We start from the raw sequence: 25,721 nt of genomic DNA, 5'->3' as shown, positions 1-25,721 counted from the left end.
ATAATTAAAACTTATTATTATTTCTATTGAATAATTATATCACTATTTATAAGAGTAAAATTTTATTTGTACGATACACTTAAAATCATAGAAATAAAGTTTCATTTTGTTTTTCTCACCATATTTTATATTTCTAGATTATTCTATAAAAATTACAGTAAAAATTTTTATAAGAATTGATATCCTTACTATACTCCGCTTAATACTCAAGAGATTATTTTTACCAATACAAAATATAAATAGTCATTAAACTTTATTGTATCTTCAAAGTTTATTTATCAATAATATTTTTACACACATGTGGGACAATATTAAAAGATAACATTAATATATCTTAAAACCTTCATTAATTTGTTATAAATTTATTTTTATCCTCACCTACCACCAATATAACTTTTAAGTTTGAACCTGAAATTGAGGGGTTGATCATATCACGGATAGTTATGAATTTTTGGTACAAAAAAATCATCATGAAGGCACAAGAATTCGGTGGTACATCATTATTTGATTGGATTTCATCAATCTAAATTGACTAATTGTCATATCAAAATCGCAAAACTTTAATTTAGGCAAAAAAGGGACTCTAAGTTAGTAATATTTGAGATTGGTTTAGATATGAAATTTACTTGATTTTGTTATTGTTTAATAAAATTCACACCCAAATTTCGATTGAGAGTTGAATCTTTTACCATCTTCACTAAAACAATTCACAAAGTCAACGGGAAACCTTGGAAAAAAAATCTAGTACTTATGAATTAAATTTATCTATTTTATAAATTTGAAAAGTTAATTATTCATATTTTATGAATGGGATAATTACAAAAAATTCCTTTGTCTCTCAACTTTTATTTCGTCTATCAATATGGTACTCTCATTTAACTGTGTTAATTTCTGATGCAAAATGATACATGTTCCAATAAAAGAATGATACCTAACACTTTGGGTCAAGGATATCTTAATATATATAGTAGTGGAGAATTATAGGACAAAAAATAAATCCACTTGGTTTTAGACTTGGTACAACCCAAACTCACCATTCTCTTTAGTTTGCATAGCATAAAATGTATTTCGAAGGTCTATAAGAAGAAAAAAAAAAGACTGTATCAAGAATTATGTAAAAAAAATGAAACTATTTTCTGGTGTCGAAGGAATTGCACGTATAGAGATTAAAAAAGACTAGATCTAATTCAGGTGATAATCTATATGAGATTTCCTAAACTATTAATTGATAATAAGCCACAAAAACTTGAAGAACTACAATTTCAATCAATTCTTACTAATATCTGTGCCAATAAATTAAGAACATAAATCCGTAAGATGTCCAAATAAGAACATCCATGCCCAGGCTATTAAACTATTCATACTAATTAGGTTATGTCCATTGATAAGTTGTGAAGAGTTTAACCATAGATAATCTCTTAACCATCCCATCAAATAAGTGGAAGATTCATTAAACTGTGAGACGTTACCCTGCCATAATATGATGTGTTTTCAATGCCAATAAAAAGTAACCCATCCAATGGTATTTAACATCCAAAAAACTGCCAAATAAAATGTGTCCCATGCCGAAATTTCACAAGTACACCCTTGCCCCGGACCATCACAAGAAAAACTATAACCGAAATCCCTTTTATCTGGCATTAACTTGGAACTGCGAGCAACTAAAGAGCCCTTTACTAAGATCAATGTAGTTGTATGTAAACCTAGTGTAGCACCCCAAACCCAGCCCAGAAGTTATGGCCGGATCCGGCATGCCACATCAAAAACGTAAAAAAAAAATTTCCATTCTAAGTCCAGAAAATCATACTTGATGTTCAAAAGATTAATTCATTAAGGGTTAAAGTGAATGGAAGTCGTGCACCGTAGGAAACAGGAAAAGAGGTGGTGAGTCTATCGGATCGCTAATACCAAGCTCCTTCGGATCCAATCCTAGACATGCATACCGCCATTGCCACACCTTAACGTCATGGATATTTCTAGGAAACCGATTCGATTAAGTCATTTTAGGAAAAGTGATTAATTTTGGAAAATACTTTCATTGCGGAAGCTTTGCTTATTGTCGTGTTATTTGGAAATCAACTGTTGTTTTTGAAAACGCGCCTAAAGCTATCCAATTTCAACATTAAAATAAGTATTATTGTGATGTATTCAAAATTGACCCTAGTCGGGATGTGGTTTCGGGACCATTAAAACCGAGGCATAAAAATAATTTAAAATTTATTTTGATGCCTATGATATGTGTTAATTTGTGTATGACATTTTGATGTTTCAATTTAGAATTATAAATGTGAATTTCACTAGAAAGGACCTAGTAGTAAACTTTGAAAGTATGATGGGGAAATGTGTGATGACTAGTTGATCATGCATGCAAAATAAGGGATTTGCATGTCAAATTTCCCCAAAGATGGTATAGTGGCCGGCCATGACAAGGAATATGGGCAAGGAAAACATGTTATGACATGTTTTGTTAATGCATGATGTGATAAATGATAAAAAATTAAGCATGTAGGAAGAGAAACAAAAATCAAAATTTGCTCATCCTTTCCCCCTTTTGCCGTGAGTGAAAGAGAAGCAAAGAAAAAATTTTGTTCATCTATTTTCTCTTCTTTGGCCGAAAATACTAAGGAAAAAGGAAGGATTTTTGCTTCATTTTCTTTGTTTAGAAGAGATCTAGAAGGAAATTTGGCTAAACTTGCATCAAGAGTAAGGTATGTATGAGGTTGTGTTATGAGTTTCATGCATGTTTTAGTTGCTAACTTGATGTTCATGTTAGCCATGGTTCAAATCCATGTTATGCCATGGGAATGGTATTTGGCCAAAGTTGTTATTGTGTTAAAGCCATTGCATGCTAAATGTGAAGCTTGCTAATGATGCATGCAATGATGGATTTTCTACTCTTGAAATTTCTTGTAGCCATCTTGAGTAAGACATTGAGTTTTCTTTTGTTTAACCATGATTGAAGTTGAAAGGGCATGATTGTGATGTATTCGCCATGATGCATTCATGAGCATGGTTCATGCTTCTTGCATGTTAGTAAAATTTGTGTTTTGGATGGCTATGGACACCTTGAAATTCGCCTTGCACCTATATGTGTATATATGATTGCACATGATATTTTGATTATGAAGAAAGTGATAAATATGTTGTTTAAAGAAGAAATTTGTTGAAGAATGTTGTGAAATTTGCATGTACAATCGGCCTAGTACACATATGATGTGAAAATCTTGCAATTTATTGTTGATTTTGTGCAAGTATGACTAAGTATAATCGGCCACATGGGGGAATTATTGTGCATGCATTCGGTTAGAGGCAAGCTTAATGATGCCTATTCTTGACTTAGGTAATCGGCTACCTTGTTGTGAGCTAAGGCCGAATGTGTGCGTAATTAAAGAAAATTGACTAAAGTGCTTAGTTATGTGATGTTGAGTCAATGATATGTGTATTCGCCAAGGCTAGCAAGCGAGACTTTAATGAATTGAATTTGTTTGAATTAGCTCAAGAGCTTAGAGGGCCACAATTGGATAAGGGAAGGAAAAAGTGATCGATTAGCCGTCGGTTGTTTCGACAACATCCGAGGTAAGTCCTCAAGAAATGACCCTACTCGAATTATGTGAAATGAAATATGGATGTGTAATGATTATTGATTTATGTGTGTATGAGTATTTGAATGATACCCGGCTAAGTCCCGAAGGCGATTATGCAAGTGATATGTTTGTGTTTGAGCCTTAGTAACGAAAATGAAACATGGATGTGTAATGATTATTGATGTATGTGTGTGCATGAGCAATTGAATGATATCCGGCTAAGTCCCAAGACATTTATGCTAGTAATTATACCGGTTAAGACCAAGGCCATTGTGCTAGTGACCACATCCGGCTAAGACCAAGGCATTCGTGCAAGTTGTTAAATCCGGGCTAATACCAAGGCATTTGTGCAAGTCGTTCTATCCGGCTAAGACCCAAAGGCATTCGTGCATGTGGTTATATCCGGTTGTATTCAAGAAGCTTGGGCTGAAGGTGAGTGTTGGTTGCTGTAATAAATTTAATTAGTACGCCGAAAAGCCCAAAGGAAAAGGTATGTTTATATGTGCATTGGAAAAGTCGATATGTTTGAGTAACATTCGCTCAATCGACTAACGAATTTTCAGCTATTGAATTGGTTGATATCTTGTGAAAGTATACAATGATGAAGTGTGAAGCAAGTATGATTATGTGAATGTGTATTAATGAAATGATTCATTTGGCTATGTGAATGTAATGCCTTAGTTAAAGCTGATTTTATTGCTTGAGACTTACTAAGCATAAAAATACTTACCCCGTTGCTTTGGCTCTCTGTTTTATAGATTTTGCTCGTTAGCGATCGGATTCGGGATCATTAAAGTCAAGTCATCTACACTATCAAAGCCTCCATTTTGGTATAATTTTGGTTGAACTTTGAAATGGCATGTATAGGACTACCCTAATGTTGAAGGTCATGTACCTTTCGGTTTTGTGTAAGCTTGGATAGCCATGCGAAAATGGCTTATATACGTTTTAGTATGATTCTATAATAGTTTGTATGATAATCATTATGGGGTATGAAATTGTCTGAAAGGATTAGCCATTGGAATGGTTAATCATAATCACACTTTGTGCTATGTGTGCAAAAAGGGCCATTTGAATCGTGGAAATCATGAAATAGGTAATGGTTACTTTGAAAACAGATGCTGGCAGCAGCAGTGGTATGGTTTTGAAAAATCACCAAAATTTGTAGGAATGGTATTAAATAATGAATAAATTATATAAATGAACCTTAATGAGTCTACTTTCATGTGGAATAAACGAAACGGTCATAGGAGTTACATGTTAAGAGATATTAAAGCTATTGTGAGATAGGGCCAGAACGGTTTCTGGGTCCCCTGTCGCAACTTTAAAAATTTATTATAAATTATCCAGAAAGAATTAGGAGTCATGCCTTATATGTACAGATTCAATTTTGAGTCTAGTTTCATTAGAAACAAACGGAACCAGTATTAAAGCCCTGTACAGAGAGATATTCAAGTTGTAACGCGCGAAGGTCAGAGCAGTCGATCCCTGTAACATGGGTGACTTTAACTAATAAACTGTACAAATTGGCCCAACCAAAAATTCTAGAAATAAATCCATGGATGGATATATGAGTCTAAATTCAGGGAAAATTTACGGAATCAGTTTCCGAGTTTTGAAACTTGAGATATGATTTTTAAGGTGACAGTGACGCAGATTTCCAGCCTGTCTAGAAATGTCAAATTGGTGGGTGAAATATGTGGATTTGGCTTGTTAACCCCTCGTGTCCGACACCGACGATGGTCTCGGGTTCAGGGTGTTACAATTTTATTGGTATCAGAGCCACGGTTTAGTCGATTCTAGGACTACCGTGATATGTTTGGGGTCTAGCTATACATGCCATTAAATGATGAATTGATAGTGTGGTGATTTCTGACAATTTGACTTTGTGTTTGTTTATAGCAATGGATCCCGATCCCAACCGAGCAATAGCTGATGATGTGGAGAGTGTGGCGCCTGCTCCCGCGCAAGGGACAGCGCTGGCGGACTCTCAACCTATGGCCAGCAATCCGATGATGAGGCTAGGCAAGCCTTTTATAGTGTGATGAATGATTGGTTCAACCAATACATTCGAACTAACACTACTGTTCCACAACCTCCATTCCCGACTAATGCAACCCAAGACCTACAATACCTCCGTAATTAACCAAATAAGGTCAAGTAAGCCCCAATCGACAGAATTCGTAAACATGGGGCCACTGAATTCAAGGCTACGGATAGCGACGATGCCGAGCAAGCTGAATTTTGGTTGGATAACACTATCCGGTGCTCGATGAGCTATCTTGTACACCGATGAGTGCTTAAAGTGTACCATCTCCTTGCTACATAATTCCGCCTATTATTGGTGGAGTACTCGACTTGTGGTGCCTAGAGAGCAAGTGACTTGGGAATTCTTTCAAACCGAGTTCAAAAAGTATATCACCGAGATTCATCGACCAAAAGCGAAGGGAATTTCTTGATCTTAAGCAAGGTTCTATGTCGCCATCGACTACGAATGAAAATTTGTGAGGCTTAGCCAGACGCTGCGAGAATGCATTTCGTCCGAAGCTATTATGTGTAAACGCTTCGAGGATGGGCTGAATGATGATATAAGGATGTTCGTTGGCATTCTCGAAATACGAGAGTTCGTAGTACTTGTTGAGCGAGCTTGTAAAGTCAAGAGCTTAGAAAGGAGAAACAAAAGTTGATGTGGGAACTGGAGAATTCGAAAAGGTCCTCGGAAAGTCTCTTCAACAGCATCAAGAGATTTCGAGATGATGTGAGCCGGTCTAGAGGCGCCGGCTTTTCTAGACGAGGACGCGATCGACCCCTGTGACCACACGAGTCACTTTGATCGCCATGGTGGAAATGATCGCCGAGAGAGGGCGGAGTGTTCGCATTGTGGCAAATGGCATTCGGGAGCTGTTGGTTCCGTGATCGCCTCGCTATAAGTGTGGATCGGCCGACCACCTTATGAAGGATTGCCCGAGGTTGCTTGAACAAAATGTAAGTCAGAGTGGAAACCCGAGTGCTACCACTGCTCGAGGTAGGCCACCTAGAAATGTGGGCAATGTTAGTGGTGGTCAGAGAGGATCTAAAGATGCTACCATCAGATCCGAGGCTCGTGCTCCTGCTAGGACTTATGCCATACGCGCACGCGAGGATGCTGCCTCACCAGATGTCATTACCGGTACTTTCACTCTTTTCAATACTAATGTGATTGCTTTGATTGACCCTGGTTCTACTCATTCTTATATATGTGAAACCTTAGCATCCAAGAAGACTTTGCCTATTGAGTCTCATCGAGTTTGTAATTCGGTGTCAAACCCTTGGGTCATTACGTGCTTGTCAACAAAGTGTGCAAGAAAAGTCCCTTAGTGTTCCGAGGTTCTTGTTTTCCCGCGGACTTGATGCTTTTTCCGTTCGATGAATTTGACGTTATTCTTGGTTTGGATTGGTTGACCATGCACGATGCGGTTGTAAATTGCAAGAGCAAGACTATCGATTTGAGGTGCGCGAATAACGAGATAATTCGGGTTGAGTCTACGGACTTAAAGGGTTACCAATGTAATATCGCAATGTTGGCCCGAAATATGTAAGAAAAGGGTGCGGCGTACCTTGCGTATGTGCTCGATGACAAGGAATCGTAAAAGAAACCCAAATCAATGCGTGGTTTGTGAATACCGAATGTTTTCCGGAAGAATTGCGGGTTTACCACTGCTCGGAAATAGAATTTGGCATCGAATTGGTACCGGTACCACTCAATTTCGATAGCTCCGTATCGTATGGCACCAACGGAATTAAAAGAGTTGAAAGCTCGGTTGTAAGAATTGGTGGATAGAGGTTTTGCTCGCCGGGTTTTTCACTTTGGGTGCGCCGGTGTTGTTTGTGAAAAGAAGGATGGAACCATGAGGTCGCAGATCGACTATCGTCACTTAATAAAGCGACGATAAAGAACAAATATCCGTTATCACAGATCGATGACTTGTTCGATCAACTGAAGGGAGCCTCGGTGTTCTCGAAAATAGATTTGAGATCGGGCTATTATCAATTGCGAATTCGAGATTTGGACGCACCCAAGACCGCCTTGAGCGAGATATGGTCACTATGAGTTCCTAGTGATGCCGTTTGGGCTTACTAATGCCCTGCGGTATTTATGGATTTAATGAATCGGATCTTCGCACCATATTTGGATCGATTCGTAGTCGTGTTCATTGATGACATCTTGGTCTATTCAAGAAATGAGATCGAACATCTTGAACACCGAGGTTAGTAATCGCAAATTTTACGGGATAAGCAATTATATGCTAAGTTCAGCAAGTGTGAGTTCGGTTAAGAGAAGTTAGCTTCTTGGGTCATGTGGTATCAGACGGTATTCGAGTCAATTCAATAAAATTTCAGCCATACTTAATTGGAAGCCTCCAGAAATATTACTCGAGGTTCGAGCTTTTTGGGCTTGCTTAGGTTATTACCGACGATTTGTAAAGGTTTCTCAACGATAGCCACGCCGATGACGGTTACTCCAAAAGGATGTTAAGTTCGAATGGACGGAGAAATGTCGAAAAGTTTCGATCAACTGAAAACTTATTTGATGAAGCCCCAATTCTAGTGCAACCCGAATCGGCAAAGAGTTTGTCATCTATAGTGACGCCTCCCTACTTGGGTTAGGTTGCGATTGATGCAAGAAGGTCGAGTTGTGGCCTATGCGTCGAGGCAATTAAAGCCACACGAGAAAAATTATCCGACCCATGATCTCGAATTGGTCGCCATCGTATTCGCCTTGAAGATTTGGCGACATTACTTATTTGGTGAGAGGTGCCATGTGTACTCGGATCACAAAAGTCTCAAATATTTGATGACCCAAAGAGACTTAAATCTGCGACAAAGACGTTGGCTCGAGCTGTTAAAGGATTATGAGCTGGTCATTGACTATCACCCGGGAAAGGCGAAAGTGGTTGCGGATGCCTTGAGTCGTAAATCATTATTCGCTTTACGAGCGATGAATGTGCACTTGTCCGTTCAATCCGACAACGTGTTAGTAGCTGAATTGAAAGCCAAACCATTATTGATACATCAAATTTGTAAAGCTCAGAAGGTCGACGATGAGTTGGTTGCAAAACGGGTCGAGTGTGTTCCGAACAAGGAATCGGAGTTTCAGATCGATGATGACGATTGTTTGAGGTTCAGAAGTCGTCTGTGTGTTTCAAGGAATTCGGAACTTATTTCGATAATTCTGAACGAAGCCCATTGTAGCCGAATGGCAATCCACCCGGGGAGTACGAAGATGTACAACGATTTGAAACGTCGATTTTGGTGGCATGGTATGAAACGAGACATCTCCGATTTTGTTTCGAGATGTTTAATATGTCAACAAGTGAAAGCGGAACATCAAGTGCCTTCAGGATTACTTCAGCCGATCACGATACCCGAGTGGAAATGGGATCGAGTCACAATGGACTTTGTGTCCGGACTGCCATTGTCAGCAAGTAAGAAGGATGCGATTTGGGTTGTTGTTGATAGATTGACTAAGTCGGCTCACTTTATCCTCGTATGCGCACGGATTTTTCATTAGATAAACTAGCTGAATTGTACGCTTTCGATTGTGAGATTACACGGGTACCGATTTGCTGTGTGTCGGATAGAGATCCGAGGTTCACCTTGCGATTTTGGAAGAAATTGCAAGAAGCTTTGGGTACCAAGTTGCATTTCAGCACCGCCTTTCACCCCCAAACCGATGGTCAATCCGAGCGGATAATTCAGATACTTGAGGATATGTTGAGATGTTGCATCCTCGAGTTCAGTGGTTCATGGGAACGGTACCTACCTTTGATTGAATTCGCTTACAACAATAGTTTTCAATCAAGTATTAAGATGGCGCCTTACGAGGCTTTGTACGGGCGTAAATGCCGTACACCATTGTTTTGGACCGAGCTCGGTGAAAACAAAATTTTCGGAGTGGATTCGATTAAAGATGCTGAATGAAAGTAAAAGTAATCCGTGAAAGTCGAAAATAGCCTCCGATCGTCAAGTCGACGCGGATTTGAAACGAAAGGACATTGAGTATCGTGGGAGATAAAGTGTTTCTTAAGGTTTCGCCTTGGAAAAGATACTCAAATTCTACCGTAAGGGCAAGTTGAGCCCGAGGTTCATTGGACCATATGAGATATCCGAGCGAAGTCGGTCCAGTGGTATATCGTCGATTTTGCCCCCGAACTCGAAAAGATTCACGATGTCTTTCATGTTTCGATGCTTGACGCTATAGATCTGATCCATCGCACGTGATTAGTCCATCGGAGGTTGAAATTCAAGCCAATATGAGTTATGAGGAAGAACCGACTCGTATCCTATCACGTGAAGTGAAAGAGTTATGAACAAGCGGGTTCCGCTAGTGAAAGTGTTATGGCTCAAACACGGATAGAAGAAGCTACTTGGGAAACCGAGAACTCTATGAAAGAGTGATACCCAACCCTATTTACGGTAAGATTTTCGGGACGAAAATTTCTTAAGTGGGGAGAGTTGTGACACCAAAATTGACCCTAGTCGGGATGTGGTTTCGGGACCACAAAACCGAGGCATAAAAATAATTTAAAATTTTATTTTGATGCCTATGATATGTGTTAATTTGTGTATGACATTTTGATGTTTCAATTTAGAATTATAAATGTGAATTTCACTAGAAAGGACCTAGTAGTAAACTTTGAAAGTATGATGGGAAATGTGTGATGACTAGTTGATCATGCATGCAAAAATAAGGATTTGCATGTCAAATTTCCCCAAAGATGGTATAGTGGCCGCCATGACAAGGGAATATGGGCAAGGAAAACATGTTATGACATGTTTTGTTAATGCATGATGTGATAAATGATAAAAAATTAAGCATGTAGGAAGAGAAACAAAAATCAAAATTTGCTCATCCTTTCCCCTTTTGCCGTGAGTGAAAGAGAAGCAAAGAAAAAATTTTGTTCATCTATTTTTCTTCTTTGGCCGAAAATACTAAGGAAAAGGAAGGATTTTGCTTCATTTTCTTTGTTTAGAAGAGATCTAGAAGGAAATTTGGCTAAACTTGCATCAAGAGTAAGGTATGTATGAGGTTGTGTTATGAGTTTCATGCATGTTTTAGTTGCTAACTTGATGTTCATGTTAGCCATGGTTCAAATCCTTGTTATGCCATGGGAATGGTATTTGGCCAAAGTTGTTATTGTGTTAAAGCCATTGCATGCTAAATGTGAAGCTTGCTAATGATGCATGCAATGATGGATTTTCTACTCTTGAAATTTCTTGTAGCCATCTTGAGTAAGACATTGAGTTTTCTTTTGTTTAACCATGATTGAAGTTGAAAGGGCATGATTGTGATGTATTCGCCATGATGCATTCATGAGCATGGTTCATGCTTCTTGCATGTTAGTAAAAATTTGTGTTTTGGATGGCTATGGACACCTTGAAATTGCCTTGCACCTATATGTGTATATATGATTGCACATGATATTTTGATTATGAAGAAAGTGATAAATATGTTGTTTAAAGAAGAAATTTGTTGAAGAATGTTGTGAAATTTGCATGTACAATCGGCCTAGTACACATATGATGTGAAAATCTTGCAATTTATTGTTGATTTTGTGCAAGTATGACTAAGTATAATCGGCCACATGGGGGAATTATTGTGCATGCATTCGGTTAGAGGCAAGCTTAATGATGCCTATTCTTGACTTAGGTAATCGGCTACCTTGTTGTGAGCTAAGGCCGAATGTGTGCGTAATTAAAGAAAATTGACTAAAGTGCTTAGTTATGTGATGTTGAGTCAATGATATGTGTATTCGCCAAGGCTAGCAAGCGAGACTTTAATGAATTGAATTTGTTTGAATTAGCTCAAGAGCTTAGAGGGCCACAATTGGATAAGGGAAGGAAAAGTGATCGATTAGCCGTCGAAGTTGTTCGACAACATTCGAGGTAAGTCCTCAAGAAATGACCCTACTCGAATTATGTGAAATGAAATATGGATGTGTAATGATTATTGATTTATGTGTGTATGAGTATTTGAATGATACCCGGCTAAGTCCCAAGGCGATTATGCAAGTGATATGTTTGTGTTTGAGCCTTAGTAACGAAAATGAAACATGGATGTGTAATGATTATTGATGTATGTGTGTGCATGAGCAATTGAATGATATCCGGCTAAGTCCCAAGACATTTATGCTAGTAATTATACCGGATAAGACCAAGGCCATTGTGCTAGTGACCACATCCGGCTAAGACCAAGGCATTCGTGCAAGTTGTTAAATCCGGGCTAATACCAAGGCATTTGTGCAAGTCGTTCTATCCGGCTAAGACCAAGGCATTCGTGCATGTGGTTATATCCGGTTGTATTCAAGAAGCTTGGGCTGAAGGTGAGTGTTGGTTGCTGTAATAAATTTAATTAGTACGCTCGAAAAGCCCAAAGGAAAAGGTATGTTTATATGTGCATTGGAAAAGTCGATATGTTTGAGTAACATTCGCTCAATCGACTAACTAATTTTCAGCTATTGAATTGGTTGATATCTTGTGAAAGTATACAATGATGAAGTGTGAAGCAAGTATGATTATGTGAATGTGTATTAATGAAATGATTCATTTGGCTATGTGAATGTAATGCCTTAGTTAAAGCTGATTTTATTGCTTGAGACTTACTAAGCATAAAAATACTTACCCCGTTGCTTTGGCTCTCTGTTTTATAGATTTTGCTCGTTAGCGATCGGATTCGGGATCATTAAAGTCGAAGTCATCTACACTATCAAAGCCTCCATTTTGGTATAATTTTGGTTGAACTTTGAAATGGCATGTATAGGACTACCCTAATGTTGAAGGTCATGTACCTTTCGGTTTTGTGTAAGCTTGGATAGCCATGCGAAAATGGCTTATATACGTTTTTAGTATGATTCTATAATAGTTTGTATGATAATCATTATGGGGTATGAAATTGTCTGAAAGGATTAGCCATTGGAATGGTTAATCATAATCACACTTTGTGCTATGTGTGCAAAAAGGGCCATTTGAATCGTGGAAATCATGAAATAGGTAATGGTTACTTTGAAAACAGATGCTGGCAGCAGCAGTGGTATGGTTTTGAAAAATCACCAAAATTTGTAGGAATGGTATTAAATAATGAATAAATTATATAAATGAACCTTAATGAGTATACTTTCATGTGGAATAAACGAAACGGTCATAGGAGTTACATGTTAAGAGATATTAAAGCTATTGTGAGATAGGGCCAGAACGGTTTCTGGGTCCCCTGTCGCAACTTTAAAAATTTATTATAAATTATCCAGAAAGAATTAGGAGTCATGCCTTATATGTACAGATTCAATTTTGAGTCTAGTTTCATTAGAAACAAACGGAACCAGTATTAAAGCCCTGTACAGAGAGATATTCAAGTTGTAACGCGCGAAGGTCAGAGCAGTCGATCCCTGTAACATGGGTGACTTTAACTAATAAACTGTACAAATTGGCCCGACCAAAAATTCTAGAAATAAATCCATGGATGGATATATGAGTCTAAATTCAGGGAAAATTTACGGAATCAGTTTCCGAGTTTTGAAACTTGAGATATGATTTTTAAGGTGACAGTGACGCAGATTTCCAGCCTGTCTAGAAATGTCAAATTGGTGGGTGAAATATGTGGATTTGGCTTGTTAACCCCTCGTGTCCGACACCGACGATGGTCTCGGGTTCGGGGTGTTACAATTTTATTGGTATCAGAGCCACGGTTTAGTCGATTCTAGGACTACCGTGATATGTTTGGGGTCTAGCTATACATGCCATTAAATGATGAATTGATAGTGTGGTGATTTCTGACAATTTGACTTTGTGTTTGTTTATAGCAATGGATCCCGATCCCAACCGAGCAATAGCTGATGATGTGGAGAGTGTGGCGCCTGCTCCCGCGCAAGGGACAGCGCTGGCGGACTCTCAACCTATGGCCAGCAATCCGAATGATGAGGCTAGGCAAGCCTTTTATAGTGTGATGAATGATTGGTTCAACCAATACATTCGAACTAACACGGCTGTTCCACAACCTCCATTCCCGACTAATGCAACCCCCGCACCTACAATACCTCCGGTAATTAACCAAATAAGGTCAAGTAAGCCCCCAATCGACAGAATTCGTAAACATGGGGCCACTGAATTCAAGGCTACGGATAGCGACGATGCCGAGCAAGCTGAATTTTGGTTGGATAACACTATCCGGGTGCTCGATGAGCTATCTTGTACACCCGATGAGTGCTTAAAGTGTACCATCTCCTTGCTACATAATTCCGCCTATTATTGGTGGAGTACTCGACTTGTGGTGCCTAGAGAGCAAGTGACTTGGGAATTCTTTCAAACCGAAGTTCAAAAAGTATATCACCGAGATTCATCGACCAAAAGCGAAGGGAATTTCTTGATCTTAAGCAAGGTTCTATGTCGCCATCGACTACGAATGAAAATTTGTGAGGCTTAGCCAGACTGCGAGAATGCATTTCGTCCAAGCTATTATGTAAACGCTTCGAGGATGGGCTGAATGATGATATAAGGATGTTCGTTGGCATTCTCGAAATACGAGAGTTCGTAGTACTTGTTGAGCGAGCTTGTAAAGTCAAGAGCTTAGAAAGGAGAAACAAAAGTTGATGTGGGAACCGGAGAATTCAAAAGGTCCTCGGAAAGTCTCTTCAACAGCATCAAGAGATTTCGAGATGATGTGAGCCGGTCTAGAGGCGCCGGGCTTTTCTAGACGAGGACGCGATCGACTTCGTGACCACACGAGTCACTTTGATCGCCATGGTGGAAATGATCACGAGAGAGGGCGAGTGTCTCGCATTGTGGCAAATGGCATTCGGGAGCTGTTGGTTCCGTGATCGCCTCGCTATAAGTGTGGATCGGCCGACCACCTTATGAAGGATTGCCCGAGGTTGCTTGAACAAAATGTAAGTCGAGTGGAAACCCGAGTGCTACCATCGCCGAGGTAGGCCACCCAGAAATGTGGGCAATGTTAGTGGTGGTCGAGAGGATCTAAAGATGCTACCATCGATCCGAGGCTCGTGCTCTGCTAGGACTTATGCCATACGCCAAGACGCCGAGGATGCCGCCTCACCGATGTCATTACCAGTACTTTCACTCTTTTCAATACTAATGTGATTGCTTTGATTGACCCCGGTTCTACTCATTCTTATATATGTGAAACCTTAGCATCCAAGAAGACTTTGCCTATTGAGTCTATCGAGTTTGTAATTCGGTGTCAAACCCTTGGGTCATTACGTGCTTGTCAACAAAGTGTGCAAGAAAAGTCCCTTAGTGTTCCGAGGTTCTTGTTTTCCAATGGACTTGATGCTTTTTCCGCTCGATGAATTCGACGTTATTCTTGGTTTGGATTGGTTGACCATGCACGATGCGGTTGTAAATTGCAAGAGCAAGACTATCGATTTGAGGTGCGCGAATAACGAGATAATTCGGGTTGAGTCTACGGACTTAAAGGGGTTACCAGATGTAATATCAGCAATGTTGGCCCGGAAATATGTAAGAAAAGGGTGCGAAGCGTACCTTGCGTATGTGCTCGATGACAAGGAATCGAAAAGAAACCCAAATCGCTGCGTGGTTTGTGAATACCGGATGTTTTCCTAAGAATTGCGGGTTTACCACTGCTCGGGAAATAGAATTTGGCATCGAATTGGTACCGGTACCACTCTAATTTCGATAGCTCTGATCGTATGGCACCAATGAATTAAAGGAGTTGAAAGCTCGGTTGTAAGAATTGGTGGATAGAGGTTTTGCTCGCCCGAGTTTTTCACTTGGGGTGTGCCGGTGTTGTTTGTGAAAAGAAGGATGGAACCATGAGGTTGTAGATCGACTATCGTCACTTAATAAAGCGACGATAAAGAACAAATATCCGCTATCACAGATTGATGACTTGTTCGATCAACTGAAGGGAGCCTCGGTGTTCTCGAAAATAGATTTGAGATCGGGCTATTATCAATTGCGAATTTGAGATTTGGACGCACTCCAAGACCGCCTTTAGAAGCGAGATATGGTCACTATGAGTTCCTAGTGATGCCGTTTGGGCTTACTAATGCCCTGCGGTATTTATGGATTTAATGAATCGGATCTTCGCACCATATTTGGATCGATTCGTAGTCGTGTTCATTGATGACATCTTGGTCTATTCAAGAAATGAGACCGAACATGCTGAACACCGAGGTTAGTAACGCAAATTTTACGGATAAGCAATTATATGCTAAGTTCAGCAAGTGTGAGTTCGGTTAAGAGAAGTTAGCTTCTTGGGTCATGTGGTATCTCGTGACGGTATTCGAGTCGAATTCAATAAAATTTCATCCATACTTAATTGGAAGCCTCCAGAAATATTACCGAGGTTCGGAGCTTTTTGAGGCTTTTGGTTATTACCGATGATTTGTAAAGGTTTTCAACGATAGCCACGCCGATGACGGTTACTCCAAAAGGATGTTAAGTTCGAATGGACGGAGAAATGTCGAAAAGTTTCGATCAATGAAAACTTATTTGATGAAGCCCCAATTCTAGTGCAACCCGAATCGCAAAGAGTTTGTCATCTATAGTGACGCCTCCCTACTTGGGTTAGGTTGCATATTGATGCAAGAAGGTCGAGTTGTGGCCTATGCGCCGAGGCAATTAAAGCCACACGAGAAAAATTATCCGACCCATGATCTCGAATTGGTCGCCATCGTATTCGCCTTGAAGATTTGGCGACATTACTTATTTGGTGAGAGGTGCCATGTGTACTCGGATCACAAAAGTCTCAAATATTTGATGACCCAAAGAGACTTAAATCTGCGACAAAGACGTTGGCTCGAGCTGTTAAAGGATTATGAGCTGGTCATTGACTATCACCCGAGAAAGGCGAATGTGGTTGCGGATGCCTTGAGTCGTAAATCATTATTCGCTTTACGAGCGATGAATGTGCACTTGTCCGTTCGATCCGACAACGTGTTAGTAGCTGAATTGAAAGCCAAACCATTATTGATACATCAAATTTGTAAAGCTCAGAAGGTCGACGATGAGTTGGTTGCAAAACGGGTCGAGTGTGTTCCGAACAAGGAATCGGAGTTTCAGATCGATGATGACGATTGTTTGAGGTTCAGAAGTCGTCTGTGTGTTCCAAGGAATTCGGAACTTATTTCGATAATTCTGAACGAAGCCCATTGTAGCCGAATGGCAATCCACCCGGGGAGTACGAAGATGTACAACGATTTGAAACGTCGGTTTTGGTGGCATGGTATGAAACGAGACATCTCCGATTTTGTTTCGAGATGTTTAATATGTCAACAAGTGAAAGCGGAATATCAAGTGCCTTCAGGATTACTTCAGCCGATCACGATACCCGAGTGGAAATGGGATCGAGTCACAATGGACTTTGTGTCCGGACTGCCATTGTCAGCAAGTAAGAAGGATGCGATTTGGGTTGTTGTTGATAGATTGACTAAGTCGGCTCACTTTATCCCTGTGCGTACGGATTTTTCATTAGATAAACTAGCTGAATTGTACGTTTCTCAGATTGTGAGATTACACGGGGTACCGATTTCTGTTGTGTCGGATAGAGATCCGAGGTTCACCTTGCGATTTTGGAAGAAATTGCAAGAAGCTTTGGGTACCAAGTTGCATTTCAGCACCGCCTTTCACCCCCAAACCGATGGTCAATCCGAGCGGATAATTCAGATACTTGAGGATATGTTGAGATGTTGCATCCTCGAGTTCAGTGGTTCATGGGAACGGTACCTACCTTTGATTGAATTCGCTTACAACAATAGTTTTCAATCAAGTATTAAGATGGCGCCTTACGAGGCTTTGTACGGGCGTAAATGCAGTACACCATTGTTTTGGACCGAGCTCGGTGAAAACAAAATTTTCGGAGTGGATTTGATTAAAGATGCTGAATAGAAAGTAAAAGTAATCCGTGAAAGTCTGAAAATAGCCTCCGATCGTCAGAAGTCGTACGCGGATTTGAAACGAAAGGACATTGAGTATCAGGTGGGAGATAAAGTGTTTCTTAAGGTTTCGCTTGGAAAAAGATACTCAAATTACCGTAAGGGCAAGTTGAGCCCGAGGTTCATTGGACCATATGAGATATCCGAGCGAGTCGGTCCAGTGGTATATCGTCTGATTTTGCCCCCTGAACTCGAAAAGATTCACGATGTCTTTCATGTTTCGATGCTTCGACGCTATAGATCTGATCCATCGCACGTGATTAGTCCATCGGAGGTTGAAATTCAAGCCAATATGAGTTATGAGGAAGAACCGATTCGTATCCTATCACGTGAAGTGAAAGAGTTATGAACAAGCGGGTTCCGCTAGTGAAAGTGTTATGGCTCAAACACGGATAGAAGAAGCTACTTGGGAAACCGAGAACTCTATGAAAGAGCGATACCCAACCCTATTTACGGTAAGATTTTCGGGACGAAAATTTCTTAAGTGGGGAGAGTTGTGATACACCCAAAATTGACCCTAGTCGGGATGTGGTTTCGGGACCACAAAACCGAGGCATAAAAATAATTTAAAAATTTATTTTGATGCCTATGATATGTGTTAATTTGTGTATGACATTTTGATGTTTCAATTTAGAATTATAAATGTGAATTTCACTAGAAAGGACCTAGTAGTAAACTTTGAAAGTATGATGGGGAAATGTGTGATGACTAGTTGATCATGCATGCAAAAATAAAGGATTTGCATGTCAAATTTCCCCAAAGATGGTATAGTGGCCGGCCATGACAAGGAATATGGGCAAGGAAAACATGTTATGACATGTTTTGTTAATGCATGATGTGATAAATGATAAAAAATTAAGCATGTAGGAAGAGAAACAAAAATCAAAATTTGCTCATCCTTTCCCCTTTGCCGTGAGTGAAAGAGAAGCAAAGAAAAAATTTTGTTCATCTATTTTTCTTCTTTGGCCGAAAATACTAAGGAAAAGGAAGGATTTTTGCTTCATTTTCTTTGTTTAGAAGAGATCTAGAAGGAAATTTGGCTAAACTTGCATCAAGAGTAAGGTATGTATGAGGTTGTGTTATGAGTTTCATGCATGTTTTAGTTGCTAACTTGATGTTCATGTTAGCCATGGTTCAAATCCTTGTTATGCCATGGGAATGGTATTTGGCCAAAGTTGTTATTGTGTTAAAGCCATTGCATGCTAAATGTGAAGCTTGCTAATGATGCATGCAATGATGGATTTTCTACTCTTGAAATTTCTTGTAGCCATCTTGAGTAAGACATTGAGTTTTCTTTTGTTTAACCATGATTGAAGTTGAAAGGGCATGATTGTGATGTATTCGCCATGATGCATTCATGAGCATGGTTCATGCTTCTTGCATGTTAGTAAAAATTTGTGTTTTGGATGGCTATGGACACCTTGAAATTGCCTTGCACCTATATGTGTATATATGATTGCACATGATATTTTGATTATGAAGAAAGTGATAAATATGTTGTTTAAAGAAGAAATTTGTTGAAGAATGTTGTGAAATTTGCATGTACAATCGGCCTAGTACACATATGATGTGAAAATCTTGCAATTTATTGTTGATTTTGTGCAAGTATGACTAAGTATAATCGGCCACATGGGGGAATTATTGTGCATGCATTCGGTTAGAGGCAAGCTTAATGATGCCTATTCTTGACTTAGGTAATCGGCTACCTTGTTGTGAGCTAAGGCCGAATGTGTGCGTAATTAAAGAAAATTGACTAAAGTGCTTAGTTATGTGATGTTGAGTCAATGATATGTGTATTCGCCAAGGCTAGCAAGCGAGACTTTAATGAATTGAATTTGTTTGAATTAGCTCAAGAGCTTAGAGGGCCACAATTGGATAAGGGAAGGAAAAGTGATCGATTAGCCGTCGAAGTTGTTCGACAACATCCGAGGTAAGTCCTCAAGAAATGACCCTACTCAATTATGTGAAATGAAATATGGATGTGTAATGATTATTGATTTATGTGTGTATGAGTATTTGAATGATACCCGGCTAAGTCCCAAGGCGATTATGCAAGTGATATGTTTGTGTTTGAGCCTTAGTAATGAAAATGAAACATGGATGTGTAATGATTATTGATGTATGTGTGTGCATGAGCAATTGAATGATATCCGGCTAAGTCCCAAGACATTTATGCTAGTAATTATACCGGTTAAGACCCAAGGCCATTGTGCTAGTGACCACATCCGGCTAAGACCAAGGCATTCGTGCAAGTTGTTAAATCCGGCTAATACCAAGGCATTTGTGCAAGTCGTTCTATCCGGCTAAGACCAAGGCATTCGTGCATGTGGTTATATCCGTTGTATTCAAGAAGCTTGGGCTGAAGGTGAGTGTTGGTTGCTGTAATAAATTTAATTAGTACGCTCGAAAAGCCCAAAGGAAAAGGTATGTTTATATGTGCATTGGAAAAGTCGATATGTTTGAGGAACATTCGCTCAATCGACTAACGAATTTTCAGCTATTGAATTGGTTGATATCTTGTGAAAGTATACAATGATGAAGTGTGAAGCAAGTATGATTATGTGAATGTGTATTAATGAAATGATTCATTTGGCTATGTGAATGTAATGCCTTAGTTAAAGCTGATTTTATTGCTTGAGACTTACTAAGCATAAAAATGCTTACCCGTTGCTTTGGCTCTCTGCTTTATAGATTTTGCTCGTTAGCGATCGGATTCGGGATCATTAAAGTCGAAGTCATCTACACTATCAAAGCCTCCATTTTGGTATAATTTTGGTTGAACTTTGAAATGGCATGTATAGGACTACCCTAATGTTGATGGTCATGTACCTTTCGATTTTGTGTAAGCTTGGATAGCCATGCTAAAATGGCTTATATACGTTTTTAGTATGATTCTATAATAGTTTGTATGATAATCATTATGGGGTATGAAATTGTCTGAAAGGATTAGCCATTGGAATGGTTAATCATAATCACACTTTGTGCTATGTGTGCAAAAAGGGCCATTTGAATCGTGGAAATCATGAAATAGGTAATGGTTACTTTGAAAACAGATGCTGGCAGCAGCAGTGGTATGGTTTTGAAAAATCACCAAAATTTGTAGGAATGGTATTAAATAATGAATAAATTATGTAAATGAACCTTAATGAGTCTACTTTCATGTGGAATAAACGAAACGGTCATAGGAGTTACATGTTAAGAGATATTAAAGCTATTGTGAGATAGGACCAGAACGGTTTCTGGGTCCCCTGTCGCAACTTTAAAAATTTATTATAAATTATCCAGAAAGAATTAGGAGTCATGCCTTATATGTACAGATTCCATTTTGAGTCTAGTTTCATTAGAAACAAACGGAACCAGTATTAAAGCCCTGTACAGAGAGATATTCAAGTTGTAACGCGCGAAGGTCAGAGCAGTCGATCCCTGTAACATGGGTGACTTTAACTAATAAACTGTACCAATTGGCCCGACCAAAAATTCTAGAAATAAATCCATGGATGGATATATGAGTCTAAATTCAAGGAAAATTTACGGAATCAGTTTCCGAGTTTTTAAACTCGAGATATGATTTTTAAGGTGACAGTAAAGCAGATTTCCAGCCTGTCTGGAAATGTCAAATTGGTGGGTGAAATATGTGGATTTGGCTTGTTAACCCTCGTGTCCGGCTAATCGCGATGGTCTCGGTTCGGGTGTTACAATTACCTATCTTAGTAATACATATTAAAACCATCAAAATAAATAAGCGGCCTTATTACATTTAAAAGCCCAAAACCTCAAACGTAATTAAAAGGATGTCCAGTTCACCGAAGAAAATCAAACTTTCGAGCGGTGGCCACTCAATTCCCTCACGACTCCAAGCCCACTATGGTTGGGGATTTCTGCGTGGATGAAAATAAAAGGGTGAGTTTGGGGAAACTCAGTGTAAGGAAAACCCATTCAAAGCCCAAGTCACTCAAGCCTATTGGGCCTAAGCCCATTCAGTAATAAAGTGGTCTTGGGCGAGCCTTTTTCAGATTACAATAAACTTGGCCTTAGCCCTTATTCAGATAACAAGATGGCCCATAGGCCCGTTTCAAAATACATGCAACATCAATAACATATGTAAGCCCATTTGGGGAGACTACTCAACCTACTAACCACTACACTCCACCGTACCAGCCCTACACTCCATGTGGGGAATAGCTCAACCTACCAAATTTAACACTCCACGATTAAGCAGCCTTGCTTTGCTCGCTTATCAAAGAATTGAGGCAAAGCCTCCAAGACGTGGACAAGCCACTTTCAGATTTCTCCGTCAATATCCCATCCCATGCATCGATTATAACAACATGGCATGCAATAAATAACAACATCAAACATGCATTTAGGTCAATTTAACCCTAAGGGTATTTCGGTAATTTTGCACCTAGGGGTATAACAGTAATTTTCCATGTATAGGGGTATTATAGTAATTTAGCTACTTTTAGGGTTTTTCATGCATATTCCTACTTTTCACGTACTAACAGAATCACGTACCGAGGGTTCTTACCGAATTGGGCCCGTTGGCCCATTATTCCAATTTTGGCCTATTAAGCCCAAAAATATCGAGGGCACAAAAATCATGCACTTTGCAGTCCAAACATTGCAGCTTACCAAAAACATTAATCGATTTACCTCACGAGCATTCGCACACTCGCAAATCTAAAAAATACCGATTTTTGGCATTTCGACTTTTCGGCTTTTATCGATCTAAACTAAGAAAGAGGGTGTTAGTTACACACCTATTTGCGACGATATGCTGACGAAATCCACACACGAACTGCCTACAATTGGATTACTAACACGTTAATCTAACTATTCAAATACAAACTACGTATTAACCCCTTACAATATTCGGCCAACCACACCTACAGATCATAGTAAGCTTATAAGAAATCAATAAGCAACTCATTAACAAATTTTTGTCAATGTTTGCCACATAATCATAATTTCACTGCAAGCTGTCTTCCTGAGCAACAGTCACTGAATCATTTATAACTGGAGCTACGAAACTCCAAATCAAGTGCCGTTAATTTTCCCTGAAAATAGACTCATATATCTTCTATCCATAAAATTTTCAGAATTTTTGGTTTGGCCAATCAATACCAGATTTTTCTTAAAGTTTCCCATGTTTCACTGTTTGGCTAATCTGACCACTCTTCATTACGAATAAAATTTCTCATTGTACAGAATTCAAAATATGTTCACGTTTATTCCATTTGAAACTAGACTCATTAAGCTTTAATTACATAATTTATGCAGCTTCTAACTCATCTCCCACAATTTATGGTGATTTTCCAAAGTCACATTACTGCTGCTGTCTCAAGCAGATTTATTACCAAATCACTCTTTCACACATAACTTGCATGCATGTTATTTAAACATGTATATCACCAATCAATCATCACATATCTATGAGTTTACTTAAGTATAGCCTCCATTTCATCATTTTAAAGCACAACATGTTAGCCGATTTTTCCCTTTAGCATCTAAGGCACATGCATGCTCATTTGTTTGGCTCAACTTCACCTATCTTCCATTTTTCATCAAAAGAACATGAAACAACAACCATTTCCTTCATTTTAATTCATGACCAAATGCTCACAACACAACCAAAAACCAAAATATGCTTCAAGAGTTAAGGTAGAATCAAGAAGAACTCGTGAACATCAAGATAGAAGCAAACTACCATGAACTTACCTTCAATTTTCTTCCCCAAGTGATCGAACATTCAAGAGCTTTCTCCTCTCCTTTCTCTTCTTTAACTTTAGGCTATGATGAACAAAGATGGACAAAAGTTTGTTCTTTTCACTCCTTTTTCTTTTAATAAAATTTCATATTTCATCCATTTAATTCTTTAATGCAAAAGACATGAAATGCCCATCATGGAACATTTACCTAAACCATTATCATGGAACATTTATCTAACCCATTATCATGGAATATTTACCTAATTCATTATCATGGAACATTTACCTAACCCATTATCAATTTGTACCATGAATTATGGATATCAAGTGCTCATATTGTCTACAACAACATGATGGCTGGCCACTTCATGTAAAATGGGAGGTTTGTCATGCAAATCCTCCTATTTTGCACTTCTATGTATTTGGCCACTTCAATTTAGCCTATAGCATTTTTAAACATTTTCACATAGGTTCTATTTCATAATTTCACCTCCTTTTTCTTATGGAACAAAAATTAACCAAAATTGTCGGGCTCTATCTTAAGCTTGGGCCTTCTAGAGGCCCACTAACATAATTAAACCTATGCCAACATTTATAAAATTCTTGAAAATTGGGGCGTTACACCTAGAGCAATAGCATGATGAACCAAGAAATCTCCAAAACCTATTGCTAAAAATAATAAATTACTATTTTCATTAATAGCATTTAACCAGCCAGACAACCATATGCTTTGACGCGCATTGAATGGTAGGCCATTCATTGAAGATAAAAGCACATCAAACCCCAACTTAAACAGTTAAAAAAGAGGACTTTAAAAAAACTTCTCCTTTTTGTCTAAAAGCCAAAAGTAAAAAAGAAAAAAAAATTGTTCTTTTTGCCAGTAAAAAGAATGATTTATTTCTATTTGTTTCTTCAAATTTTCTCCTCTTTATTCTCTAACATATTTTTCTCGCTTTTCTTAAATCCTTTGCTTATTGTTTTTTCTCAATCAGTGTCTTTTACCATGCAAAGAGCTCCCTTTGAGCTATAAGAATGATTCATCCCAATAGCTAAATTTTGAGAATTTTAGGAAACTCGATTGGGATTAAAGAATCAATGATTTTTTTTGTTTTTATTGTATTTAACTTAATTGTTGGGTTTTTATTTTTTGTTTTAATTTACTTAACTCGATTGGGATTAGGGAATAACGATTTCTAGGTTTTCATTTTTTGCTTTAATTTGTTTAACAAATTAATGAGATTATTGGATTTGAGAAATTGAGTTGTTGTTACACTTCCTCGACCTAGGTTTACTTGAGAAAAGTCATTATTTGAGGATTAAGGGAAGCCCGAAAAGGAGTTGGAAGAGAAGTATAACACCTTAACAATTATAGTGTCACTAATAGCAGTATTTCGAAAGATAAATAGTAAGTTTTCTCAAAAATAATAATTTATCGATTGAATAATAATAGTAAAGTAAAAAATTTGAATTGGACAAGAATGAATGGATAGTGAATTTTAGTAAAAATTAAATCGAAAATTTATGAAAAATGAACTAAAAAGTGTAAATTTAGTAAAAAAAACTGAATTTAATAATAAAATGTTGAAATTGTAGTTGAGATGTATAACAAGATGAAATTCGGGATTTTCAAAATTTGAATTTTTATTTAATTATTGTTTAAATGTTAAATGATTTTTGAGGTTTAAATGTTTTATTTATTTAATTAGAGACTCTTAGCATATTCTGACAAAAAAATCCATTGAAAATAACACTTGACAGTTTATCATTAGGCTACATGTTAAATGGTATAAAAATTAATACAGTTAAATAAAAGTACCACATTGATAGTCTAAATAAAAATTTAGGTACCACAATAGATAAATTAAAAATAGAGGTACGACATTAAAATTTTTTTAAAGAACAGACAAAATTGTGATAAAGTAAAAGGTAAAGTAAAATGTTGAGTCTCAATTTCGGTGCCATGATACTTAGATTGCAATCTTATAATATCTTTTAACAATGATAATGAAAAGCTCATACTTGTACCGCCTTTCCTAATTGCATCATAAGCGGCAGCGTATGCTAAACTTTGAATATTAGGAATTATCTATCTTATCCTAAAACAAAAAAAAAAAAATAATAATAATAATAATAATAATAATACCTAAGTAAAATTGAAATTAAAATTTAATATCCTCTAATTTATTCATACTTATTGGTATACCAGTTCAACAGATGTGGAATAAGATAGAGTTGAGTGGTTAAATTAGAAGAAAAAGAAAGGCCCTCCCTTTTGAGATGTCTATTGACTTTTATTAAATCGGGTCGAATCTTGAATCGAATTTTAAATTGGACTATAATTATATAACATTACTAAAACAATTACAAATTTAACATATTTAATTGTTAATATTATTTAACTTTTTGCAAAGAATTTATATAATTCATGTTATATCCTCATTTATAATTATAGTGTATGAAATATTAATAACAATAAAAATGAG

The 25,721-nt window shown here is 38.0% G+C and overlaps 1 pseudogene; it reads right to left on the bottom strand.

Moving 5' to 3' along the window:
* Nucleotides 1–1,276: 1,276 nt before the first annotated feature.
* On the bottom strand, nucleotides 1,277–24,279 carry LOC128285205 (photosystem I P700 chlorophyll a apoprotein A2-like; annotated as a pseudogene).
* Between the last annotated feature and the right edge of the window lie 1,442 nt (nucleotides 24,280–25,721).

This window comes from Gossypium arboreum, chromosome 2 (genome assembly GCF_025698485.1).
Source record: "Gossypium arboreum isolate Shixiya-1 chromosome 2, ASM2569848v2, whole genome shotgun sequence".
NCBI classification, from domain to species: domain Eukaryota; kingdom Viridiplantae; phylum Streptophyta; class Magnoliopsida; order Malvales; family Malvaceae; genus Gossypium; species Gossypium arboreum.
This window is presented reverse-complemented; position numbering and strand designations above follow the sequence as displayed.